The sequence below is a fragment of the Mobula hypostoma genome, chromosome 22, assembly GCF_963921235.1.
Source record: "Mobula hypostoma chromosome 22, sMobHyp1.1, whole genome shotgun sequence".
NCBI classification, from domain to species: domain Eukaryota; kingdom Metazoa; phylum Chordata; class Chondrichthyes; order Myliobatiformes; family Myliobatidae; genus Mobula; species Mobula hypostoma.
In genome coordinates, this window is record NC_086118.1 from 38,553,259 (window position 1) to 38,577,877 (window position 24,619).

The following is a 24,619-nucleotide window of genomic DNA, read 5'->3' on the forward strand; positions in this document are numbered from 1 at the left end:
ATTTTGTTGTGTCTCTGTCTCCTGAAATGGGTTGAAACACCAACAAGTGGCCATGTAAACAAATACTGGGTGGTGGTCCAAGATGCTGAATCCTCCCAGAGATTCTAAACCTCAGCAATTAAAATGGAAATCTCACCAAGTTAAGTAACTACTTTGAGACAGTTGCTGCCTATTCCTAGGTTCCTGTGGCTGTCCGTTGCAAGATTATGATTTGCAAGTCAAAAATTTCCCTTGATAATGTTCATATGTCTGTTGCAATTCCAAAGGAGTTTTGGTGAGTCAATGTTAAAGAAAGGGGAGAAACACTAATGATTGTTAAAAAGCACGTTAATTAACAATAGATAGCAACGCGCAGGGGAGTTATAACTGATAAATCTGTACAATGTCATAATATATCCTTCTCGGTTAAAGTCTGATGACAGCAAAGCTGATAGACCATCCCCAGTAGTAATAATTACACAGCTTTAGTTAAGGATTGTACAGGTCCTGATGGAGCATCACAGGGCCAGAGCTAAGACTAAGCAGAATGTGAATAAATTCTCATAATTGCCATCCTAAACTTCAGTAATGGTGATTTTATCTGTAGTGTAGGGAGCAGATTATCAAAAGACATCCAGATTGATTAAATCCAGGTGGCTATGAAGTGACATAAATGTGTAAGGTTGTTGCTGGTAACCTGTGTATGATTGGACAATAAAGCTCAGCCTGGAGGAATTAGAGGGTTGATTACTGTTGGTCTCTGTATCTGATAGTTGCTATCCATTGATTTTGATGGAATGACTGGTTTGGTCTACATTGGAGCAACAGGCAATCTGCTGGAGGCATGCACCAGCTCAAGCGGCATCTGTGGGAAAAGAGTGGAAATTTCTACTTTTCTGGTCCAAAATCTGCAAAATCTGGACTAGAGGAACAGTATTCTACAACCTGAGAGCATGAACTTCGAATTTGCCAACTTCCGGTAACTTGTTCCCCCTTGGTTCTCTCTCCGCTTGATCTGCCCACTTCTTGTTACACTCACCCCAGCCACCTTCACCCTGATTCTTTCCCCTCCATCACCCACACTCTCCTCCCAGTGTCTCCCTCCCAACCTCCATCACCCACACTCTCCTCCCAGTGTCCCCCACCCAACCTCCATCACCCACACTCTCCTCCCAGTGTCTCCCTCCCAACCTCCATCACCCACACTCTCCTCCCAGTGTCCCCCACCCAACCTCCATCATCCACACTCTCCTCCCAGTGTCTCCCTCCCAACCTCCATCACCCACACTCTCCTCCCAGTGTCCCCCACCCAACCTCCATCACCCACACTCTCCTCCCAGTGTCCCCCACCCAACCTCCATCCCTTGATTCCATATTCCAGCTACTTCTCCGATCAGATTCCATCACCTTCAGCCCTTTGCCGTTTCTGCCTGTCACCAACCGGCCTGTCGTGCTATCTGCCTATCACCCCTCCTCACCTGGATCCACCCGTTGACTGCCCACTCTTGCTTCGCCTCTTTGCTCCAACTTTTTATGCTGGCTGTCTTCCTTTTATCTTTCAGGCCAGGTGACGGATCTTGACCCATAAGACCATAAGAACCAGGAGCACAATTAGGCCATTCGGCCCATCAAGTCTGCTCCTGGCTGCTCTATTTCCATTCTCAACCCCTATAACCTTTGACACCCTTACTAATTAAGCTCCTTTCAACCTCCCCTTTAGATATACCCAATGACTTGGCCTCCACACTGTCTGCCACAATTAATTCCACAGATTCACCACCTCCTCATCTCTATTCTATTTTGAGGCTATACCCTCTGGTCCTAGACTCTTTGGGTTCTAGAGCTAAATCATCGACTGCACATTTCCCTCCATAGTTGGTGCCTGACCTGTTGAGTTCCTCCACCCTGTTGTGTGTCACTGTGGATTCCAGCATCTGCATTCTCCTGTTACATCTGGTTTTCTGCTGTAACTGGGGAGAATTGAGCACGGAAGGGATTTACTCAAGGACTCCATAGAAGCACTAGAGGAGCAGTAGCAACCACTTTTCTAAGTCTGGGTCTTTTGTACTCATTTGCTCACAGTTTCAAAGGGATCTGCCAGCAGATGGAATAGAACAATTCACCACAATCCTGCTGGCCATCATGTTCCACCGACATTATAAGGGGTTAATTGTTGACCAGGGGATATTCTTTGGAGTAGTGATGGGACCTTTGACGCAGGCACACGAGAGCTCAATGGTGCAGCTTTCCGTCAGAAAGGCAACACCCTCGGACACGTCTTCAGTGCTGCCCTGGAGCATCTCCCTCGGTTTTAAGCTAAAACGTAAAATACAACAGATGCTGGAAAACTAAAATTAAAATGTGAGATTGATCAGTAGTTCAGGCCACATCTGTGGTGGGGAAAACTGAATTAGTACTTCAGCATGATGAACTTCTAAGACCGTAAGACCATCAGACATAGAAAGCAGAATTAGACTTTTCAGCCCATCATTTGCCTCGCTGTTCAATTAGGGCTGATTTATCATCCCTCTCAAGCTCATTCCCCTGCCTCCGCCCTGTAACCTTTGACACCCTGACTAATTAAGAACCTATCAACCTCCACTTTAAGTACACCCAATGACTTGGCCTCCACAGCCGTCACTGGCGATGAATTCCACAGATTCAAATATTTCTGTCAGAATGTCGTGCTGGCGTCCCTGGTGTGGGCAAGAAACCCACAGGCCCCTCACTGAGAGCTACCATGGGAGAGAAGAATTAGAAGAGGATAAAAAGATAGATTGTAACAAGTTCAAACTCATATACTCCATTGTCAAAATGCATTAATTGATTTTAACGCAAACAACAGGAATTCTGCAGATGCTGGAAATTCAAGCAACACACATCAAAGTTGCTGGTGAACGCAGCAGGCCAGGCAGCATCTGCAGGAAGAGGTGCAGTCGACGTTTCAGGCTGAGACCCTTCGTCAGGACTAACTGAAGGAAGAGTTGCAGTCGACGTTTCAGGCCAAGACCCTTCGTCTGGACTAACTGAAGGAAGTTAGTCCTGACGAAGGGTCTCGGCCTGAAACGTCGACTGCACTTCTTCCTACAGATGCTGCTTGGCCTGCTGCGTTCACCAGCAACTTTGATGTGTGTTGCTTGCATTAATTGATTGACAGTCCTGGTGGGATGATTATCTAAGGCTTGAGAATGAATAAAAATTAAACAGAAAGCTGTACAAACCCTGTCTTCAATGAGGCCTGCTGCTAAACTGATGATTTGATAACGTTAAATATTGGTGCCAGAGCAAAGTCATAAATCTTTCCCTTTTTAACCTGCTGAGATGCCGTTTCTTTGATACCAAACCCATCCCAAGTTAGTTATAAAATTAAAGCTTTAGAATGTGAAGTAACACAGGATCCTTCCTGGTCTCCCAGTCTCACTGGGAGTCTGAGAAAACTCACGTGGAATTTCAGGACTGCATCAGAATTCCCCAAATTTTGAACTGGAAACACTGACATCCAGTGTTTACGGCTAATATCTACTTCCAAAATGTGAACCGGACACCCTAGTGTACGAGTGCTGAACACTTACCCAGCTAGCAAACTACACACACATAGCACTCAGACACACAAATCACCCAGACACTGCAAATCAGGAGAATGTTTGTATGAAGGCAGGAGGGTCTTACTCAAGGAAGAGAGGAATACATCATTAGTTTAATTATTTTGCCTACCTGCCATTTCTGTACAGATGGAAACAAGCAAGTTGAATTATTAGATTTAAGTCATGCAGATGAAGAGTTGCTTAAAATAGGCAGACTCTCAATTAAAGGAAGAATGCAAATTTCATACTTGAATCTGAAAAAAAAAACTAATATTAAGGATTCAGAGGGACTTGGGTGCCCTTGTTCACAAATCAATGGAAGTTAACATGCAGGCAAAAAAATGAATTTAGGAAGGTAAATGTTAGGATCAATAAACTCTTTTTGGGCTTCCAGCCACGTACTGAATGCCACAGAAGAGTTTATTCGGCGTATACACTGGGTAAGTGCTAGATCCTTTTTCAGGTAAGTGTTATGTTGGGCTTAATGCAACATTATTGAATACAAGTGAGGAAACCTGTCTCTCCATTTATAGAACACCATGGTGAGAATGCTTATGGGAAACTGTATATAAGTTTGCACTTTCCATCCAATGAAGATCTGATGGAAGGAACACAGCCGAGTTTCAGCAGAAATGAAAGTGGTTGTCATATGAAAAAAAAGTTAAACAGAATGGGGTCTGCTGTGATAAGATCACAGGAGTTTTGAATAATGAGAGGTAATCACTTGAAACACTCTTCCTCAACAGAGTGTTTAAGAATTCTCCTGGCTGAGGTGTGGAGAATTGGGGATTGGAGTCTCAAACTGAGGAGTTGGAACAGAGATGAGAAGAAATTTCTTCACACAAAGGATCTTTGGAATTCTTCACCCCAGAAGGCTGTTGAGGCTCAGTTGCTGAATGTATACGAGAAAGAGATCAATGGATGATTAGATATTAAGGGAACCGTAGATTACAGGGAAAGTGGCAACAAGATAAAAGCTCAGTTGAGTGGTGGTTAGTGAAACAACCAGTGCATTCCTGCTGCAATTTCTTTTGTTTGTGTGATACTCTGTAAAACTATACCTTCTATAAAACTGTGCAGGATTCCCATGGAGACTTCCTCCAGCATTCTCAATTCCTTCTGTGTCAGGTCATTTGGGGGGGGGGTGTTGTTAGCCTTTCAGAGAGGTTCTGGCTAGTTTAGTTCTGGATTTGAGGGGGCTTATTCTGAATGAAAATCATTTTACATCTAGAATTTCTGTCAATGAGAAGGAACATCCTCCTTGAACATGGTTTGTCAAGCCTTTTAAGAATTTTGATAAGATCCTCTCTCATTCCCTTAAATTCTAGAGATTACCATCCCATCTGCCAAAATGGCAAACCCACTATCACTACATCCCCTCTGTTGCAACTATAGCCATTCTTAAGTCCAAAACCCAAACAATGTTCCAGTTGCATTGCGGACCCCAAAGAGCTTGTCCCCTCAGGCAAACTCCTGCGGACAGACGTTCAAATACTCCTCGGGGGAAAATGGAGGACTTAGCTACGATGCCCACAGTGGTGGAAGAGCCCTATGACACTCACTGTGTGGCTTTGACTCAGATGAATGTACATTTGATTAAGGCTCTAGCACCTGTGGAGCCTCATCTGAGGAAGAAGTGAATGCCTGCACAAGGGCAAATGATTGAAAATGCTGGACCAGCCTTAAATCAAATGTTATGTTCGTCAGCATCTGCATTTCCCTTTCAGCAGAAATGGAAGAGCTCGTGACCAAAGTTCTTCACCTGTACTGAGAGAAGCTAAGGCTATATATTGCCATTGCTGTGGCACTGAAGGAGTTAACTGTATCTGTTCTGTCAGAACACAGAAATGACAATAACCAGCTCACATCACAGCATCACTGCTTGTCTCCTGTGAATGGAAGACCACAAATATGGAAGACCTAACCTCAGGGTCAGGCACACAGAGCCGGAACAGCTTGTTCGACATTTCTGTTTACATATATCCCATCCCCTGCCCAGCAGCCCTCTATCAGACCCTGCCCTGCCATTGGCTACTGGCTAATCCCTTTCACAAATCACAAGAGGGCATCAGCTTTGCAGCTTCCAATGAAAGGAGAGCCTGGCTCAGAAGGATTAGATTCTGCAATCAGTGGGTGCTAACAATTTCAAATAGGTTTAACAAGAGATTACCAGCGTGGAATTCAAACTCACTCAATTGCCAAGCTTTCTTATAAATGATGATTGCTCCTCCTCTTATGGGAATAAGTAAAAGGTTTGGATTTGACACATGCCTTGAAGCACGAAATTCATTTTCATCTTCTAAAAAAAATTCAATACTTTGTTTCTTTTTTGTGTTAATCTGGAAAGAGAACCAATGTGCAGGGCTTGGTGTTATTTTAATTTCCGCTCATCGAAAGGCTCTTTATTAGGACTTAATATTTTCAGTCTTGTTTTTAATGAGGTCTGTGTGGGCTCATTAACACAACAATCACCTGCGTGTGGGCGTAGTTTTCACTTTTAATCGTGCAGGAAGAATATACTTACACAGCCAGATAGCTGGAACAAAGAGGGGGGAAAAACTGTTCAGTAACTGGCAAAAGAATGCACATACCTTAAATTGACCCCAGGAATTGAAAATCAGCTCACATTGGCTGGCCCAGGGAAATGAAGCCAGTCCACTCCTCTTACAGAAAGTCCTCTATTTGACTCCTGACCCTCCGCTGGCTTTATCTGAAGTGTGTCAGGGAGAAGTATGTCAATGCTAGGATGGAGAGAAAGGAAAATTACACTCTAATCTCCCTCAGATTAATGTTCTGCTGACAGCTCACCTGCAAAAGTGCAAGCAGCCATCAAGTTATAGTGCATGAGCTACAGACAAATTGGGGGAAGAACTCAAATGTAAATTCAAAGTAAGTTTTTTTTAAATCAAAGTATGTCTATCTCACCATATACTACTTTGAGATTTGTTTCCTTGCAGGCATTCACAAGAAAACAAAGAAATACAATCGAATCAATGAAAAGCTGCGCAGAAAGAAAGACTGACAACAAGCAATGTCCAAGTGTGCAACTGTGCAATAAATAGACAAATAAATAATACCGAGAACATCAGTTGTAGAGTCCTTGAAAGTGAGTCAATAGGTTGTGGAATCAATTCAGAATTGAGGTGAGTTAAAGTTAGCCTTACTGGTTCAGAAGCCTGATGGCTGTAGGATATTTAAACGCAAACAACAGGAATTCTGCAGATGCTGGAAATTCAAGCAACACACATCAAAGTTGCTGGTGAACGCAGCAGGCCAGGCAGCATCTCTAGGAAGAGGTACAGTCGACGTTTCAGGCCGAGACCCTTCGTCAGGGCTAACTGAAGGAAGAGTGAGTAAGAGATTTGAAAGTGGGAGGGGGAGGGGGAGATCCAAAATGATAGGAGAAGACAGGAGGGGGAGGGATGGAGCCAAGAGCTGGACAGGTGATAGGCAAAAGGGGATACGAGAGGATCATGGGACAGGAGGTCCGGGAAGAAAGACGGGGGGGGGGGGACCCAGAGGATGGGCAAGGGGTATATTCAGAGGGACAGAGGGAGAAAAAGGAGAGTGAGAGAAAGAATGTGTGTATATAAATAACGGATGGGGTACGAGGGGGAGGTGGGGCATCAGCGGAAGTTAGAGAAGTCAATGTTCATGCCATCAGGTTGGAGGCTACCCAGACGGAATATAAGGTGTTGTTCCTCCAACCTGAGTGTGGCTTCATCTTTACAGTAGAGGAGGCCGTGGATAGACATGTCAGAATGGGAATGGGATGTGGAATTAAAATGTGTGGCCACTGGGAGATCCGGCTTTCTCTGGCGGACAGAGTGTAGATGTTCAGCAAAGCGGTCTCCCAGTCTGCGTCGGGTCTCTCCAATATATAGAAGGCCACATCGGGAGCACCGGACGCAGGATGAGGCTTTTCATTCTAGCAATTCCTCCGTCTCCGCCGCATCTGCTCTCAGGATGAGGTTTTTCATTCTAGGACGAGGGAGATGTCTTCCTTTTTTAAAGAAAGGAGCTTCCCTTCCTCCACTATCAACTCTGCTCTTAAACGCATCTCCCCCATTTCACGTACATCTGCTCTCACTCCATCCTCCCGCCACCCCACTAGGAATAGGGTTCCCCTGGTCCTCACCTACCACCCCACCAGCTCCGGGTCCAACATATTATTCTCCGTAACTTCTGCCACCTCCTACGGGATCCCACCACTAAGCACATCTTTCCCGCCCCCCCCCCTGTATTCCGCAGGGATCGCTCCCTACGCGACTCCCTTGTCCATTCGTCCCCCCCCATCCCTTCCCATCGATCTCCCTCCCGGCACTTATCCGTGTAAGCGGAACAAGTGCTACACATGCTCTTACACTTCCTCCCTTACCACCATTCAGGGCCCCAAACAGTCCTTCCAGGTGAGGTGACACTTCACCTGTGAGTTCGCTGGGGTGATGTACTGCGTCCGGTGCTCCCGATGTGGCCTTTTATATATTGACGAGACCCGACGCAGACTGGGAGACCGCTTTGCTGAACATCTATGCTCTGTCCGCCAGAGAAAGCAGGATCTCCCAGTGGCCACACATTTTAATTCCACATCCCATTCCCATTCCGACATGTCTATCCACGGCCTCCTCTACTGTAAAGATGAAGCCACACTCAGGTTGGAGGAACAACCCCTTTTTAATCCATCTGGGTAGCCTCCAACCTGATGGCATGAACATCGACTTCTCTAACTTCCGCTGATGCCCCATCTCCCCCTCGTACCCCATCTGTTACTTATTTTTATACACACATTCTTTCTCTCACTCTCCTTTTTCTCCCTCTGTCCCTCTGAATATACCTCTTACCCATCCTCTGGGTCACCCCCCCCCTTTGTCTTTCTTCCCAGACCTCCTGTCCCATGATCCTTTCGTATCCTCTTTTGCCTATCACCTGTCCAGCTCTCAGCTCTATCCCTCCCCCTCCTGTTTTCTCCTATCATTTTGGATCTCCCCCTCCCCCTCCAACTTTCAAATCCCTTACTCACTCTTCCTTCAGTTAGTCCTGACGAAGGGTCTCGGCCTGAAACGTCGACTGCACCTCTTCCTAGAGATGCTGCCTGGCCTGCTGTGTTCACCAGCAACTTTTATGGCTGTAGGATAACTGTTCCCGAACCTGGTAGCATGGGACCTCCTGCCTAATCAACGCTAGTAACGAGAAGAGAGCATGGCCTGGATAGTGGGGTCCTTGGTAATGGATGCTGCCTTCTTGTGGCATCCTCCTCAGTGGGTGAGGTGGCATCAATGGAAGGAAATGGACAGTCAATGCCTGAAGTTGAGACCTTTCATATATCCCTAGATGCTGCCTGATCTGCTGAGTTATTCCAGCATTGTGTTTGCCGCTCCGCATTCCAACATCTGCAGACTCTTGTCTCTGCAAGTTGGAATTGAGATTTGATGTTGCATCCCATTCAGACTCCGTGGCTGACAGGTTCACTATGCAATGTGGCAGGACTTCCTGCATTGGAGCATTCACAAATCTCTGTCCAGTATTCTTAGAGTACCCAAATTCCCATAGCACCAGCTAGGTGAGAGTCTGTACACTGGGCTGTTCTCGAGGGCTTTCTTCTGTTTTGAAGAGATTTGAAAGTACTCTTAAACATAGAAACAAATCTTCTGTTAAAAAATGTATTTTCAAAAAGATACTTCGCAAATCTCACATACTTTAGTGTATTCTTTTGCCAATGTTTGGGAAGGAAAGAATCATATATTCCCTGCCAGAAAACCGGAAACACATTATAACTTTTATAGGAGAAGTAAGGTGAAGAGAATCTGAGAAAACAGCTGCTTAGGAAAAAGGTAAGTCTGACTGTGCTAAGTTCTTTGTAGGCAGGCCTTTATTATCTGTATAATATGAATATTATCGGTATATATTTACTGATATATTTAATATCAGTAAATATACAATGATGAAAACCATAAATCAAAGCTTATTACATTTTTAAATAGTGGTACAGGAGTCAAATAGTGTGTTAAATGCTGCAGAGCAGTGGGAAAAAAATGTTTTGTGGGGTGGATGGTAGAGCTTACAATGCTTTTAGTCACTAAATTTATTTCTGGCTGCTGCCCTTGTTTCAGTGTCAGGGGAATGGTTTTCGAGGCTACCAAGCAACGAGCAGGATCGATCCCTAGTAATAATTTGTTCATAGGATACATAGAACATGACAAGATGGCCTTTCCAGTGAGCCATGTTCTTCTGGTGTCAAACATGTTCACATAATGGTATTTCAAAGAAGTATAACAGTAGATTGACTGAGTGATAGTGAAGCAATGGTGACAAATATCCAAGTCATGATAGTATGTGACCTTGAGGCTAAACTTGAAGGAGACGGTTGCTCCAAGTTTTACTAAACCCTGCAGAACTGAGTTAAATAGGTACAATATGGCAGGCAAGCAAATATTTTGTTCGTGCACCTTCCATTAGCAATTTTAATATTAAGGAATTGGAAATGGAATTGGTTTGTTATTGTCACATGTACAGAGATACAGTGAAAAGTTTGTCTTGCATACTGTTCATATGGATCAGATGATTACACAGCGCATTAAGGCAGAACAAGGTGAGACAATAACAGAGTACTGAATAAATTGCAACAGTAACTGAGAAAGTTCAGTACAGTTAAACAATAAGAAGCAAATCATCACAAGATAGATTATGAGGTCAAGAATTCATTTTATCATACTAGGGAACCATTTAATAGTTGTAGAACAATAGGATAGAAGTTGTCTTTGAGCCTGTCAAATCATGAGAGCATGATCAATGCCAGGAGACCATGGCTTACTGGAAAGGCCATCATGTCATGAACAAATCATTACAAGGGATCAGTCCTGTAAATCTCGAAAACCATTGTCCAGACACTGAGCCAAGGGCAGCAGCCAGAAAAAAAAATTTCTGACTCAAAACATAGGCCCTAAAATCCACACCACCAAACAGATTGTCTCTCCTCCATTGCTTCTATAGCATTTAACACGCTGTCTGATTCCTGTACTTGGGAGAAGGCTGAAGAGTGGGGTTGAGAAAAAAAAATCAGTCATTGAATTGACTTTATTTCTTACATTCTTCACATACATGAGGGGTAAAAAATTTTATGTTACATCTCTGTCTAAATGTGCAATCTGCAAGCATAGTAATTTATAATTATTTATAATAAATAGAACAGTCAATGTAACATAGAATACACTCGAATCAGTGTGAGTTCATCTGTCTGATGGCCTGGTGGAAGAAGCTGTCCCGGAGCCTGTTGGTCCCAGTTTTTATGCTGCGGTACTGCTCCCCGGATGGTAGCAGCTGGAATAGACCATGGTTGGGGTGACTTGGGTCCCCAATGATCCTACGAGCCCTTTTCTCACACCTGTCTTTGTAAATGTCCTGCATCATGGGAAGTTCACATCTACAGATGCGCTGGGCTGTCCGCACCACTCTTTGCAGAGTCCTGTGATTGAGGAAGGTACAGTTCCCACACCAGGCAGTGATGCAGCCAGTCAGGATGCTCTCAATTGTGCTCCTTTAGAAAGTTCTTAGGATTTGGGGGCCCATACCAAACTTCAACTGTCTGAGGTGAAAGAGGTGTTGTTGCGCCTTTTTCACCTCACAGCTAGAGTGTACAGACCACGTGAGGTCCTCAGTGATGTGTACACTGAGGAACTTGAAGCTGTTCACCCTCTCAACCCCAGATCCATTGATGTCAATAGGCATGAGCCCGTCTCCATTCCTCCTGTAGTCCACGACCAGCTCCTTTGTCTTTGTGACATTGAAGGAGACGTTATTTTCTTGACACCACTGTGTCAGAGAGATGACATCTTCCCTGTAGGCCACCTCGTTATTGTTTGAGATAAGGCCAATCAACGTAGTGTCGTTGACAAATTTAATTAGCAAATTGGAGCTGGGGGTGGTGATACAGTCATGGGTATACAGGGAGTAAAGGAGGGGACTTAGTACACAGCCCTGTGGGGCTCCTGTGTTGAGAGTCAGAGGGGTGGAACTGAGGGAGCCCACTCTTACCACCTGCTGGCGATCTGACACGAAGTCTGGGATCTAGCTGCACAGGAAAGGATCAAGCCCGAGGTCTCTGAGCTTCCTTGCGAGCCTGGATGGAACTATAGTACTAAATGCTGAACTGTAGTCCAAGAACAGCATTCTCACATAAGCACCCTTCTCCTCCAGATGTGTAAGGAGGGTATGTAGAGCAGTGGCTGTTGCATCTTCTGTCGATCGGTTGTGTCATGATTGAGTTCTGTTTCAGTCTTGGTGGGTTGAATGGCATAATTCCGCTCTGGTGGTCTTCAGTAGTGCGTAGGGGCTAAGCCCTTGCTTAAGCAACCTTACTCAAGCTTGTGTAGGATGCAAGGTAAGGCCAGGGTTGGATTTGGATCCAGGGCTTACGAAGGAAGCGGGCCTGATATTGGGGTTAGGATGGTGGTTACGGATCAAGGTGGGGATGAGGGCCAGCCGCCAGGAATCTCTTGGAAGGGGAAGGAGCTCAGTCATCATGAGCAGGCGCCTCAGAGGATCGTAGACCTTCTGGTACGGGGAATGAAAATTAATGTCACCATCAGGCAAGGCCGTTGCCATGGACCCTGTAGTCTGCCCAGTGGGATTCACCTGCCCTGCCGTCAGTTGGCCTTGCTGAGTAGGTTCCAATCAGCATGAAGCCAGTGCATGTCCAGCCTCCGCGGTCTGTGTCCTTGTGATCCGCGGACTGTGCTCAAAAGGCAGGGAGGAAACGTCAAACAAAGCTGTGAAGCACAGCTATTCCACAACATCATTTAAAGGTCGCATCTACAAACAATGGGATCCTGTCTATCTATTTGTTACTGTAGCAACACAGAACGGTCTCAGCATGAAATTACCAGTTTAGCCACAAATAGTTGAACGTTATGACATCACGTGACCCACAACAAGTCATTCAGGTCCAGCCTGTTTAATCCTTTATCTTTAAAAATCTTCATTTAAATTTGAACAGGTGGACAGCTGTGAAAGTACGTTTGAATACTTCTAACTTTTCATGTACTGTTTGTTTCTCCTTCCTTTTGGGGAAACAGTTTCCTCAGACTCAAGTATAATTAACTGTTTCCCTTATAAGCTTAGGGTCAATAAAAACAGAAATTATTCAAATTTTAAAGCCAGATTTATTTCATTAGTAATGTGTCATACTAAGTTTTACAATGCCATTACTTCAGTTTTTGTAAAATATAAAATATATTATTATGGTTGGGTTGAACTGTTCTCCGATCTTGGCAATCCATTTGCAAAGGTTTCATCACCATACGAGGCGACGTCATCAGTGAGCTGTTCACTTGTGGTGTGTCCTCCAAGCGCTTGGCCATTATATACATCAATCAGCTGATTGGTCGTCATTATGGAAACTCAGTTGTGACATAGGGCGGGCGCCTCATCGCTGATTGCGCAGTGAACTCTGTACATTGTCTGGAATATTGCTTGCATTGGCTTAGAAATTAGATCAAAGTCTACATGTCTGTTTACAGAATTGTATGCTTGCGCCATGACTTTCACCAAAGCCCAGTTGAATTTATGCCCCTCTTGATCTTCACGGGTAGAAACTAGGAAGAGTTGGTCATGCCACTTAACAACCAGTCGACGTTCATGGATCCTTTTGGTTAGTTTTCTCCCAGTCTGGCCAACAATAGTAATATAATACTTAATATCATAATATGGCTGACTACATAATATATAATAGGCATCCGTTTGTCTCGTGAGACCATGGATTTGCGCCTTGGAAGGTTTCCAGGGTGCAGGCCTGGCCAAGGTTGTATGGAAGACCGGCAGTTGCCCATGCTGCAGGTCTCCCCTCTCCATGACACCAATGTTCTCCAAGGGAAGGGCACTAGGGCCGATACAGCTTGGCACCAGTGTCATCGGAGAGTAATGTGTGGTTAAGTGCCTTGCTCAAGGACACAACACGCTGCCTCAGCTGAGGCTTGAATTAGCAACCTTCAGATCACTAGACTGACGCCTTAACCGCTTGGCCATGCATCAACACATATAATATAATATATATTACATATTATTGTAAAATATACAAAAATAATGTGGAAAATAAATATTTAATTCTATTTATATCAATTTTACAGTCATAGAGTACTACAGTACAGAAACAGGCCCTTCAGCCCATCTAGACTCTGCTGAACTGCTATTCCTCCTAGTCTCATTCACCTGCAATTAGACCAAAGCCCTCCACATCTCTTCCATCCAAGTACTTACCCAAACTGTTATCCGATGGATGTATTGACATTGCACCAGTGTAGAATCCCTACTTCACTCCCTCCCTTCCCCACTTCCATTTTAAGGACCCTTCCAAGAATATCCAGGAAAACTTATTCATCAGATTTTATAACAACAGTCTCAAAATTATTGTCTAAATTCATAGTATTAAACAAGACATGAATAAGAAAATACATACAAATGCTAGAGGAACTGAGCACCTATGGAAAAGAATAAAGAGTCGACGTTTCAGGGTGAGACCCTTCATCATGTGAAGGGCCTCAGTCCTGATGAACGATCTCAGTCTGAAACGTTGGTTCTTTATTTCTTCACATAGATGCTGCCTGAAATGCTGAGCTCCTCCAGAATTTCATGTGTTTTACGTGGATTTCCAGCATCTACATAATCTCTTGTGTTTATGATTAAGAAAACAACCTAGGTACTTACTAATTGAATTCATTGCAGATGGACTCTCTGGCAGATACAACTGAAGTGGTGTTCCTTCAGAATCAGGTTTTTCATCTCTGACATATGTCATTAAATTTGTTGTTTTGCAACAGCAGTACAGTGCAATATATAGAAATACTATAAATTACAAACAAAAATTGCATAAATGGAATAATGAGGTGGTGCTTATGGGTTCCCTGACTGTTCAGAAATCTGATGGCAGAGGGGAAGGAACTTCTCTGACACTTCTCTGTAAATGTTAAACAGAGCATTTCAACTGGAATCTCCACGACTCCTTGCCTCTGATTAATTTTCAACAAGGGCCACTCTAAGTGTGCCTGGGTGGATGTTAAACATGTACACTTCACCTAGAACTGAGAACAGTTAGACATTTAGGATCAAAAATCAAGTTGTTTTCCAGAAAACAGTATTAGAAAGTAAAACAAGAAGAATGTGAGCAACACACACAAAATGCTGGCAAAGGAATGTGGATGCTTTTCATTGGAGAGGGGAGCTTGTGAAATATGGATTAATAAAGAAAGATGTAGGTCCTACAGGGCTTATTTGGTTTAGTAGGGATTGCAAACATTCTATGGACAATTGTAAAGACAGCCGTTGACCAAATTTTCTTCCAAACACCAGGCAGCACCACCTGGGGCCACATACACAAAGAACTATAAGGCATTGATCAGACAGCACTTCAAATATTGTGAGCAGTTTTGGCCCCCTTATCTAAGAAAGGACGTGCTAGCATTGGAGAGGGTCCAGAAGAGGTTCACAAGCATGATCCCTGGAATGCAAGGGTTAACATATTTGATGACTCTGGGCCTGTACTCAATAGAGTTCAGAAGAATGAGGGGGGATCTCATTGAAAGCAATCGAATATTGAGATAGATAGATAGAGTGGATGTGGACAGGATGTTTCCTGCAGTGGGGGAGTCTAGGACCAGAGGACACAGCCTCAGAATACAAGGATGCGTTTTCCCAGTTAGTGCAAGAGCAGAGATGAGGAGGAATTTCTTGAGCCAGAGGGTGGTGAATCTGTGGAATTCATTGCCATAGGCAGCTGTGAAGGCCAAATCGTTGGGTGCATTTAAAGCAACGGTTAATAAGTTCTTGATTGATAATGGTGTCAAAAGTTCTTGGGAAAAATCAGGAGAATGGAGTTAAGAGGGATAATAAATCAACCATGTTGGAACAGTGGAGCAGACTTGATGGGCTGAATGGCTTAACTCCGCTCCAATGTATATCTTTTGGTTTTAGGGCCTTAACATACCTACTGTGGATATTGTTTTCTATCAGTCTGTCCAGATCCCATGGATTCCTGGGAACACTCTCCTATGCCCTTCCAATCAATTCCAGAATCAATTAATTCAATTGCAGTATTGCCCCGTGGTTGTCAAAACCCTGTTACTCATATTATCATGTGTTCCTTTAAGATCTGACTGCAAATGTTGCACCTTCTGGGCTTCATGCTGACAAGAGCAAGACTTGCAACACATCAGTAAGGAATGCTGTAGTGAAGCTGTAAAGTCGTTTTCAGCAAAGCCAACAGTACTTTTCTGTCAACCAGTTGTATTTTGCCCTCTTTATGTAACACATCAACAGTGCAAGGGTGACCTACAACACTGTTTTAACATCAAAGTAAAGCATGGACCAATTTCTAGTCCAATGCCTTTTAAATTGGAGAGGGCAAATTTTCCAGATACAAAGTTAAAGGGATCACCTGTTTCAAGATTAAAGTGCCAACTGACCAATCCAAAATGTATACAACTGCTCAGACAATAGCTGTCACAGATAGAAAAGAATTGATTCGCTCTCAGTCAGATGCGGTTGGAATATTTCACAGGAATAAGGCATTCTTTTGGCTAATTTGGTGATATTTATTTCTGGGATGCGGCCTTCTTGAACTGCTGCAGTCCCTACACTGGAGTTTGAACCACATTGCTGTTGTGTGTGGAGTTTTAGAATTTATACCCTATTACAAGGAAGGAGCTGCAATATATTTTCAGGAATGGACAAATCTGTTTTGTGCAGAGGAGCTTGCTGCTGGTAATGTTCTTTGAGTAGACACAGCTTAGGAGGTGTCAAGCAAGACTGGTGATTGTTCCGTACGACAGAGAAAATTATGAGTGGAATATACTACTAACAAATTTTTGCTCATGTCAATGAATCTACTGAAACATAAACTTGGATAATTACAGGGGTACAGATGGGTGAGCATATTCACAATGTGATGTTTCAAAATGACTTAATTAGACAATTTTATTTTAAAGATTGAGCATGTAGAAATGTTACCTGTTGGCTATGGAATACAATTACTGAGAACAAATTCATGTTAGTTTTACAGTAAGTTGATAGAACATAGAACGTAAACAATCTACAGCATATTACAGGCCCTTCAGCCCACAATGTTGTGCCAATGATGTACCTACTCTAGAAACTGTCTAGAATTTCCCTTCTGCATAGCCCTCTATTTTTCTAAACTCCATGTACCTATCTAAGAGCCTCTTAAAAGACCCTATTGTATCCGCTTCCACTACTGCCGCCTGCAGTTCACTCCACTTACTCACCACTCTCTGTGTGAAAAACTTACCCCTGATGTCCCCTCTGTACCTACTTTCAAGCACCTTAAAACTATGTCCCCTCGTGTTAGCCATTTCAGCCCAGGGAAAAACTTCTGGCTATCCACACAATCTATGCCCCTCATCATCTTATACACCTCTATCAGCTCACCTCTCATCCTCTGTCGCTCCAAGGAGCAAAGGCCACATCTACTCAACCTATTCTCATAAGGTATGCTCTCCAATGTAGGCAACATCCTTGTAAATCTCCTCTGCACTTTCTCTATAGTATCCACATCCTTCCTGTAGTGAGGTGACCAGAAATGAGCAGAGTACTCCAAGTGTGATCTGACCAAGGTCTGATATAGCTGTAACGGTACCTCACGGCTCTTGAACTCAATCCCACGATTGATGAATGCCAACACACCATACGCCTTCTTATCCGAACTCTGTTAGGTTCTTTGGAACTCAGTAAGTTATGATGCTCTTGGATTGGGAAGCTCCTTCGGCTGCTCTGTTAGGACACCCTAAACCAGAAATTGGATCCATTATCATTCATTTTGTAGATACAACTCCTATATAGGTGTGGTTATGCCTATATTAGGTAACAATTTTTTCTGAGTGAAATGGCACCCACTGGGAAGTTGCCTCACTTGGTTCTCCACACAACCCTTCTGAATGTTTTGAGCAGTTTTTGGTATCATTTGTGCATTAAGTGATTCCAGAAGTCATACACCACACATTCCTGACATTACTGGCATAAATTGTAGGTTTTGGTTACAATCTCTAAACACCAATAACAAAAAAAAAACAGAAGCCAATCACCCTGATATTATCGTTGGGTTGATGGCTAGTACACAGCAGCAGTTAGCCTCGATTTTCAACCATAAGGACGATGGGACCATAACAATGGACACGTTCTATGAACAGACCCTATGATTAAACCATTTTTGCCTAATCTCACAATTTTTTTTACAGGACTCTGGCTGGACATTAGCACTATAATTTTACTGAAGTTGCCTATGTTTGGATTGGAGTTACTACCCCTCAAGCATCAGGGTCTTGAACAAAAGGGGATAGCTCCATTCATTTAAGGACTCCGTTATATTGATATTTCATGCTCGTTATTTATTGCTATTTGTTTATATCTGCATTTGCACAGTCTGATTACAGTTAACAGTACCTGATGTTTACAGTTTACACTTCCTGTTCTATAGATTTGCTAAGTATGCCCACAGAAAAATAATCTCAGGATTATATGTGGTGACATGTATGTACTCTGATAATAAATTTTACTTTGGCGATAATGGCAATTTTATGAATCAGAATAATGTTGCTCTTTTATCTCCCTTAAACTGGCAGAACTGCAGAACAGGACTGACTGCAAAGAGCTTAAACTTCATACCTTAAATATATAACAGTATGATAATCAGTTTGCAAAACACAGACATTAGAAATACAAACGTCCTGCTCTCAAGAAATTAAGTAGGTAAGGTCACATGCTGCCAATTAGCTGCCATTGCTACAGATTTGCTGCCCCCTAGTGACTGAATAGTCTAATTGCATCTCAGACTGGTGTTAACCAGTCGTATACCAGTTCAACCCAGCCGGCTGAGCAGTATATTGCTGTACTGTGAGGCCGCTTCACCCACTGTTCTTCCAGCTCCATATTCCAGCATCATGTACCATTTTCAAGTTACCATTTGCCATGTACCATTTCCGCATCACTCACATTGATAAAAAAAATCCTACAAAATGAGCACCTACTGAATCCTTACATTTCGTTCCAAGCTAGAAATGCAGGATGCTGCTTATGCAGTCAGCATGAGCTACAGTTCTCAGCTTTTGTGTTATTATCCAAGTCAAATACAATCACAAACTAAAACAAAGACTTGTCATTGAACCCTGGCAGGTAGAAGAGCACCTACGTTTGGTAGGATTATGGGAGGCTCGACAGGGATGTTTGATATCTTGTTCCTTTCACTTCTATACTGATAAGAAAACGGATTCACCGGCTCCAGATCTATTTTGATTTGCGTATTTGCTTATTTAATTTGGATTACTTTTGACATTTATAATAATGATTATATAACTAATTGACGATGATCTCATAATTTTTTTTCATTTTCAGAATCTGGGCATTGCTGAGAAGGGCATCATTTACACAGATCTCTGTTTGCCCTTAAGAAAATGGTTGTAAGCCGTCTTAAATTCTGTTGTCACGCTGACGAAGATACTCCTGCAGAACTTTTGGGTAAGAATTTTGAGTAGGAAGACCTAGTAAAATTCAAAGTTAGAAGTAAATTTATTATCATAGTACATATATGTCATCATATACAACCCTGAGATTCACCTTCTTCTGGGGAAACTCAATAAATCTAATTACCATAATAGGATCAATGAAAGGTGAAGGGTCTTAGTCCAAAATGTCAGCTATTTGTTCCATTCCATAGATGCTGTCTGACTTGCTGAGTTCTTCCAGCAGTTTGTGTGTGTTACTCCAGAGTTCCACATCTGCAGAATCTCTTGTCTTTTCAACAACGGAGGATAGATGATGTTTAATTCTGTGGTATTCCACAGAGGTCAATGCTAGGACCTCCTTTGTGTGTTTTAAATGATTAATACAAAAGTGCCAGTGGGCTGATTAGTAAGTTTGCCGACAACACCCAAATTGGCAGAGTAAGGTTGTCAAAGGATACAACAGCATGTAGATCGGTTGGAAATATGGGCAGAGAGATAGCAGATAGAGTTCACCTTGGAAGGTCAAGTTTAAGGGTAACAGGCACACCACTTAGGACCAGTGATGTACAAAGAGATCTTGGGGTGAAAGCTCCTTGAATGAAACAACACAAGTCGATACAAAGGTAAAGAAAACAAACAGAGGCAAAAATCTACAGATGCTTATTTCTGTGGAGGGAAAAGAATTGCTTCAGGTCAAGAACCTGCATCGAAACTAAGCGTGGAGAGGGGATTTCAGCGATGATGGAATGGAGGAGCAGACTTGATGGGCCAAATGGCTTAATTCCGCTACTATATCTTATAGGGGAAAAGCCAGTATAAGGAGGAGAGAGGGAGGGTGAAATAAGGCCAGTGGGGGGTGAGACACAGTTGTTAAAAGAGGCATAGGCATACTTGTCTCCATTAGTCATGGCATTGAATATACTACTACTATGTCGACTCAGGCCAAGGGGGCCAGCGTCGGGCATGATGACGGACTCTCCACTTCTCCCTCTCCCTCATTAGTGTGTTCAGTTCATCTATATTAGCCGCGCCGCTGTCTTCTAGGAGCATGTTGATCATAGTCTTGGGAGGGTGCCCAGGGTTCATCCTCTCGTGCTTGGGCTCCCATATGATGACTAGGCTGGCAGGTAGCTCGGGGTGGCGTAGACAGTACCCCGCTAGTTGCAGTCTTCTCGCCTTGATTTTAGTGGAGAGCATCGGTAGGTTGTTATAGAGCTCGACGTTCATCATGTGCTGTTGCCAACTCACATCAAGAGCCATCCAGAGCATTCGTGTATAGCAACCATCTAGAGACTTCTGTATCGTCTTGGTGAGTGTCCACTTCTCACATCCGTACGTGAAAATGGACCCTATGACTGCTATGAAAATTCAATTGAATATAATAATCCAAAAGTTATGTTGCACCTGTAAACAATTTTGGTTAGGCTATGTTGGGAGCATTATATGATGTTCTGGTCACTGCATTTTAGGTTGGATGAAGAGACTTTGGAGAGAGCAGAGAAGAAGTTCAGCAGGGCGTTGAGGGGATTGGAGGATTGAAGCTATAAGGAAAAGTTGGACAAGTTTATTTGTTTTCTCAGGAGCATCAGAGGTGGAAGAATGATCCATATAAAATGATAAAAAACATAGGCAGATCAGATAGTCAGAACCTTTAACACAGGTTAAATTTGTTAAGTACCAGGGAGCCTAGGTTTAAGATGAGAGTGGATATATTTAAAGGAGATTTACTATGACAAGTTTTTATAACAGAGAATGGTAGATGCCAGTTGAAATGATGAAAGTAGATACAATAGCAATATTAAAGAGGTATTTAGGCAGGTACACAAACAAATAGGGAATACAAGGATATAGATCATGCGTAAGCAGAGGTACAATTTAAATTGCTGTCAGGGTTGGCACCAATATTGTGAGCTGATGGGCATATTCCATTACTGATTTGTTTCTTTCAATATTCTATGTGATATATATACAGTGGCCACTTTATTATGTAACTCCTGTACCTAATAAAGTGGCCACCCAGTGTAGATTTGTGGGCTTTTGCTGCTGTAGCCCATTACCTTCAGGGTTTGATGTGCTGAGTGTTTAGAGATGCTCTTCTCCACACCGTTGTTGTAACGTGTGGTTATTTGAGCTACTGTAGCCTTCCTATCAGCTTAATCCGGTCTGGTCGTTCTCCTCTGACCTCACTCATTCCGACTGCAGTAAATGCTACTAATGAGCTAAAAGAATTTTAACAGCGAGCAATGGGAGTGGGCCAAGGAGCTAAATGTTGGTAGTTCCCTCCAGAACTTCAGGGAAGAAACAGAAGTTGGAGAACGAACAATCCATTGATCTGGAAGAGATCATATAACACATGTCAACCAATCCAAAATTCCATATCTGATGATATCTAAATCTTGACTAACAGGCTAATAGACCCCATCCATCCATATTGTTAACATTTAAATTATGGAAGTAAGTTGCATTTCACCTATTTGCATCGATTATTAATATCCATTCATGCGTTCGGCAGTGTTTATTCTCACTGCTGGATGGTGTTCATGACAAAATAGGCATTCTTGAGCAATGGCACCAACATGTCTTTCCAACTTGGAGCTCTGGCGTGTTTGTTCTCAGAGGGAGACAGGGAGGAATGGCACAAGGAGATCTAGCATCCCGCTGCATCTGGGATACCTGGCACTCACCCGTTGGTATTCTCACATCACTGTGATGAGGATAAATCAGACATGTACCTTCCTGTCCAAAAGAAAAAAAGAAAATTAGCTTTAATTGTCACACGTATATCAAAATAGTGATTCTGCGAAATGCACTGTTTTTTGCGTCATCGACCAACACAGTGAAAGATTGTGCTGGGGGCAGCCCACAAGTGTTGCCGTGCTTCTGGCACCAACATAACATGCCCAGAACTTACTAACCATGACCCTAACCATATGTCTTTGGAATACCGGAGGAAATCAAATCACCTTTTGCAAACCTACGTGTTTATGGAGAGAAAGTACAAACTCCTTACAGACAGTGACAAGAATCAAATACCAGCTGGTAATCACCGGCACTGTAAAGCAGCGGTCCCCAACCACCGGGCCGCAAAGCATGTGCTACCGGGCTGCGAGGAAACGATATGATTTGGCGATATGATTCAGCGGCACCTTTCCACATTCCCTGTCACGTCCACTGTTGAACTTGAACGCACGCGTCATCCATGTCAGTGCGGGAAGAAGATCAACTCCTCGAGCTTGCAAATGACGGCAGGCTGAAAAGTATGTTTGACATAACATCTCGCTGGCATTCCGGATCGAGGTCAAGGCTAAATATCCTGAGATAGTCACGAAAGCACTGAAAACGTTGCTTCCATTTCCAACATATCTCTGCGAAGCGGAGCTTTCTGCAATGAATGCAACGAAAACTAAATTGCGGAATAGACTGGACATAAGGAACTCCCTTCGAGTATCGCTGTCTCCCATCACCCCTCGATGGGACCGTCTTGTTGCAGGGAAAAAAGCCCAGGGCTCCCACTGATTCAGCGACATTGGTGTGTTGCAATGATTTTATATGCTCATACGGGGAAAATATGTGCATGTGCTGTGTGTTTAATATCCAAACGTTACTTAAAATGTTATGATGCTATTGACTTATGTGACTTATAATTGACTTATCACTATATTCATGTGCTGTGTTACATAAAACCTAAAATAACACTAACATATAGTAAAAGCAGGCATGATATGATAAATACACAGTCTATATAAAGTAGAAATAATGTATGTATAGTGTAGTTTCACTGAACAGAATCTCCAAAAGCGATTTGTAGAAACAAATCGGCACGTACACGCATGCGCACACAGGTGCCCGCGCAAGGCTTCATGGTCATGGCAGTCTTTCTCGGGGTGAACACAACGTATTTGACTGCTACTCTTGTCTGTTGACAACCCTCCCCCCTCCCCCCCGCCCCGGGTCGGCCAGCCCGCAAGAATATTGTCAATAATAAAGCGGTCCGCGGTGCAGAAGAGGTTGGGGACCCCTGCTGTAAAGCGATTGCACTAACCGCTACATGACTGTGCCACGCAAGAAGCAGTGCTTTGGTAGTAAACTTACTCGGAACTTTTTGAACCTGGAACTTTGGGGCATTATTCTACACACGGACAAGCACAGCAATATTCAATGGCTGATAAAACATTTTGCACTGGGGCATTTCAAGCTGCCAACAGGAGACGATGGAGTATTGGACAATCAACAATGTGTGAACACGTGATTGGAGGTACTACTTTCTTGAGCTTCACAAGAATCTTCTCCCTCACATCAGGGAAACTGGTATGCAAAAGCCTCTGCTAGCCAACAGCGAGTCAGGACAAATAAATAACAATTGAGCCATACATGCAAAGCATGAATGTGAGACCAAACAAAGCATCCATTCATGCCTTTGCAAAAAAGAAGCAAGTGTGCTATCAGTGGAAGAGAGAAAACCACAGGTAGGCAAAAGATTTCAGCTGCATAAGTGGTTATTGATCACATCTCAGCTGCTTCTGTACGTCACACATACAGTGCACCAAATCACAAAATATCCCACTTCCTCCGTGTGTGGTTTGGTTAAAAACAAATTTTATGTTTTCCTTTTCACACAGCTAGAAAACAAGTTTAGCCACAAACAGAAGTCAGTTGATTCAGGGCTGAACATGCTGACGGGTAAAAACAACATTATAACAAAGACAGGGCTTTGCACAACTCCATCAAGAGCCTGTGGATAGAAAGCAACTTATATGCAGTAAATTTTTCACAAGGCATTTTACAGGAGTACTATCCTTCAAAATCTGACACTGCACAAATGATGAAAAGCTTGGTCAAATAGGTCATTGTAAAGAAACTCTTAAAGGACAGAATATGAGTAGAGCATTGAAGGGAATTCCAGCGCCTGGGAGCTGAAGGTCTGATCACCTATGAATGCTTGTGACCACAAATGGAGAGCAAAGATAACGCTGATGGTTACAGAAGATTACAGGTACCTGGAGAGGCAAGAATGTACAGAAATTTGAAATTAAGAATGAGCATTTTTAATTTAAGCTATTGCTTAAGCAGGAACAACCAGTGTAGGTCATTATGTGTTATAATGAATATGACTTGTTTCTAATATACACAGGAGAAAAGGAAAAACTCCAAATGTCACTCTCCATCAAATGAAACAGCAACACACGAACATATTCCAGCAGTACGCACAGAAAATGTTAACATATGTCCAACTTCAATTGCAACAGAATCTACCTGTGTAACATATGACCATAATCACCAGGGGCATTGTCTGGATCGTGAAGGCTGCCAGTTCCAGTGGAGGCACAATAATAATCTCCAGGGGCAGCATCTTCATTGTGAAAAATGACGGCTCCACGATGCTGACAACACCACAACTACCAGGAGAAGCTTGCAGCTTGCTGCTTGTCTTTTACAGTTGTAATGGAAAATAAGATAACAAAAGCAAAACAAAGTTTATCAAAAATGTACTGTTTTTCAATAATTGTGCTCCTGTTAACATTTTGCTCTACAATATACAGTACTTCATCAGTA

General features: G+C 43.1%; 1 long non-coding RNA gene across 1 annotated transcript; it reads left to right on the top strand.

The window, feature by feature from the left end:
- Window positions 1-785: 785 nt before the first annotated feature.
- LOC134336532 (uncharacterized) lies at window positions 786-24,619 on the top strand. The gene is made up of 4 exons (XR_010015817.1): window positions 786-958; window positions 6,521-6,706; window positions 18,957-19,079; window positions 24,198-24,619. It is a non-coding gene; the product is annotated as an uncharacterized LOC134336532 (long non-coding RNA).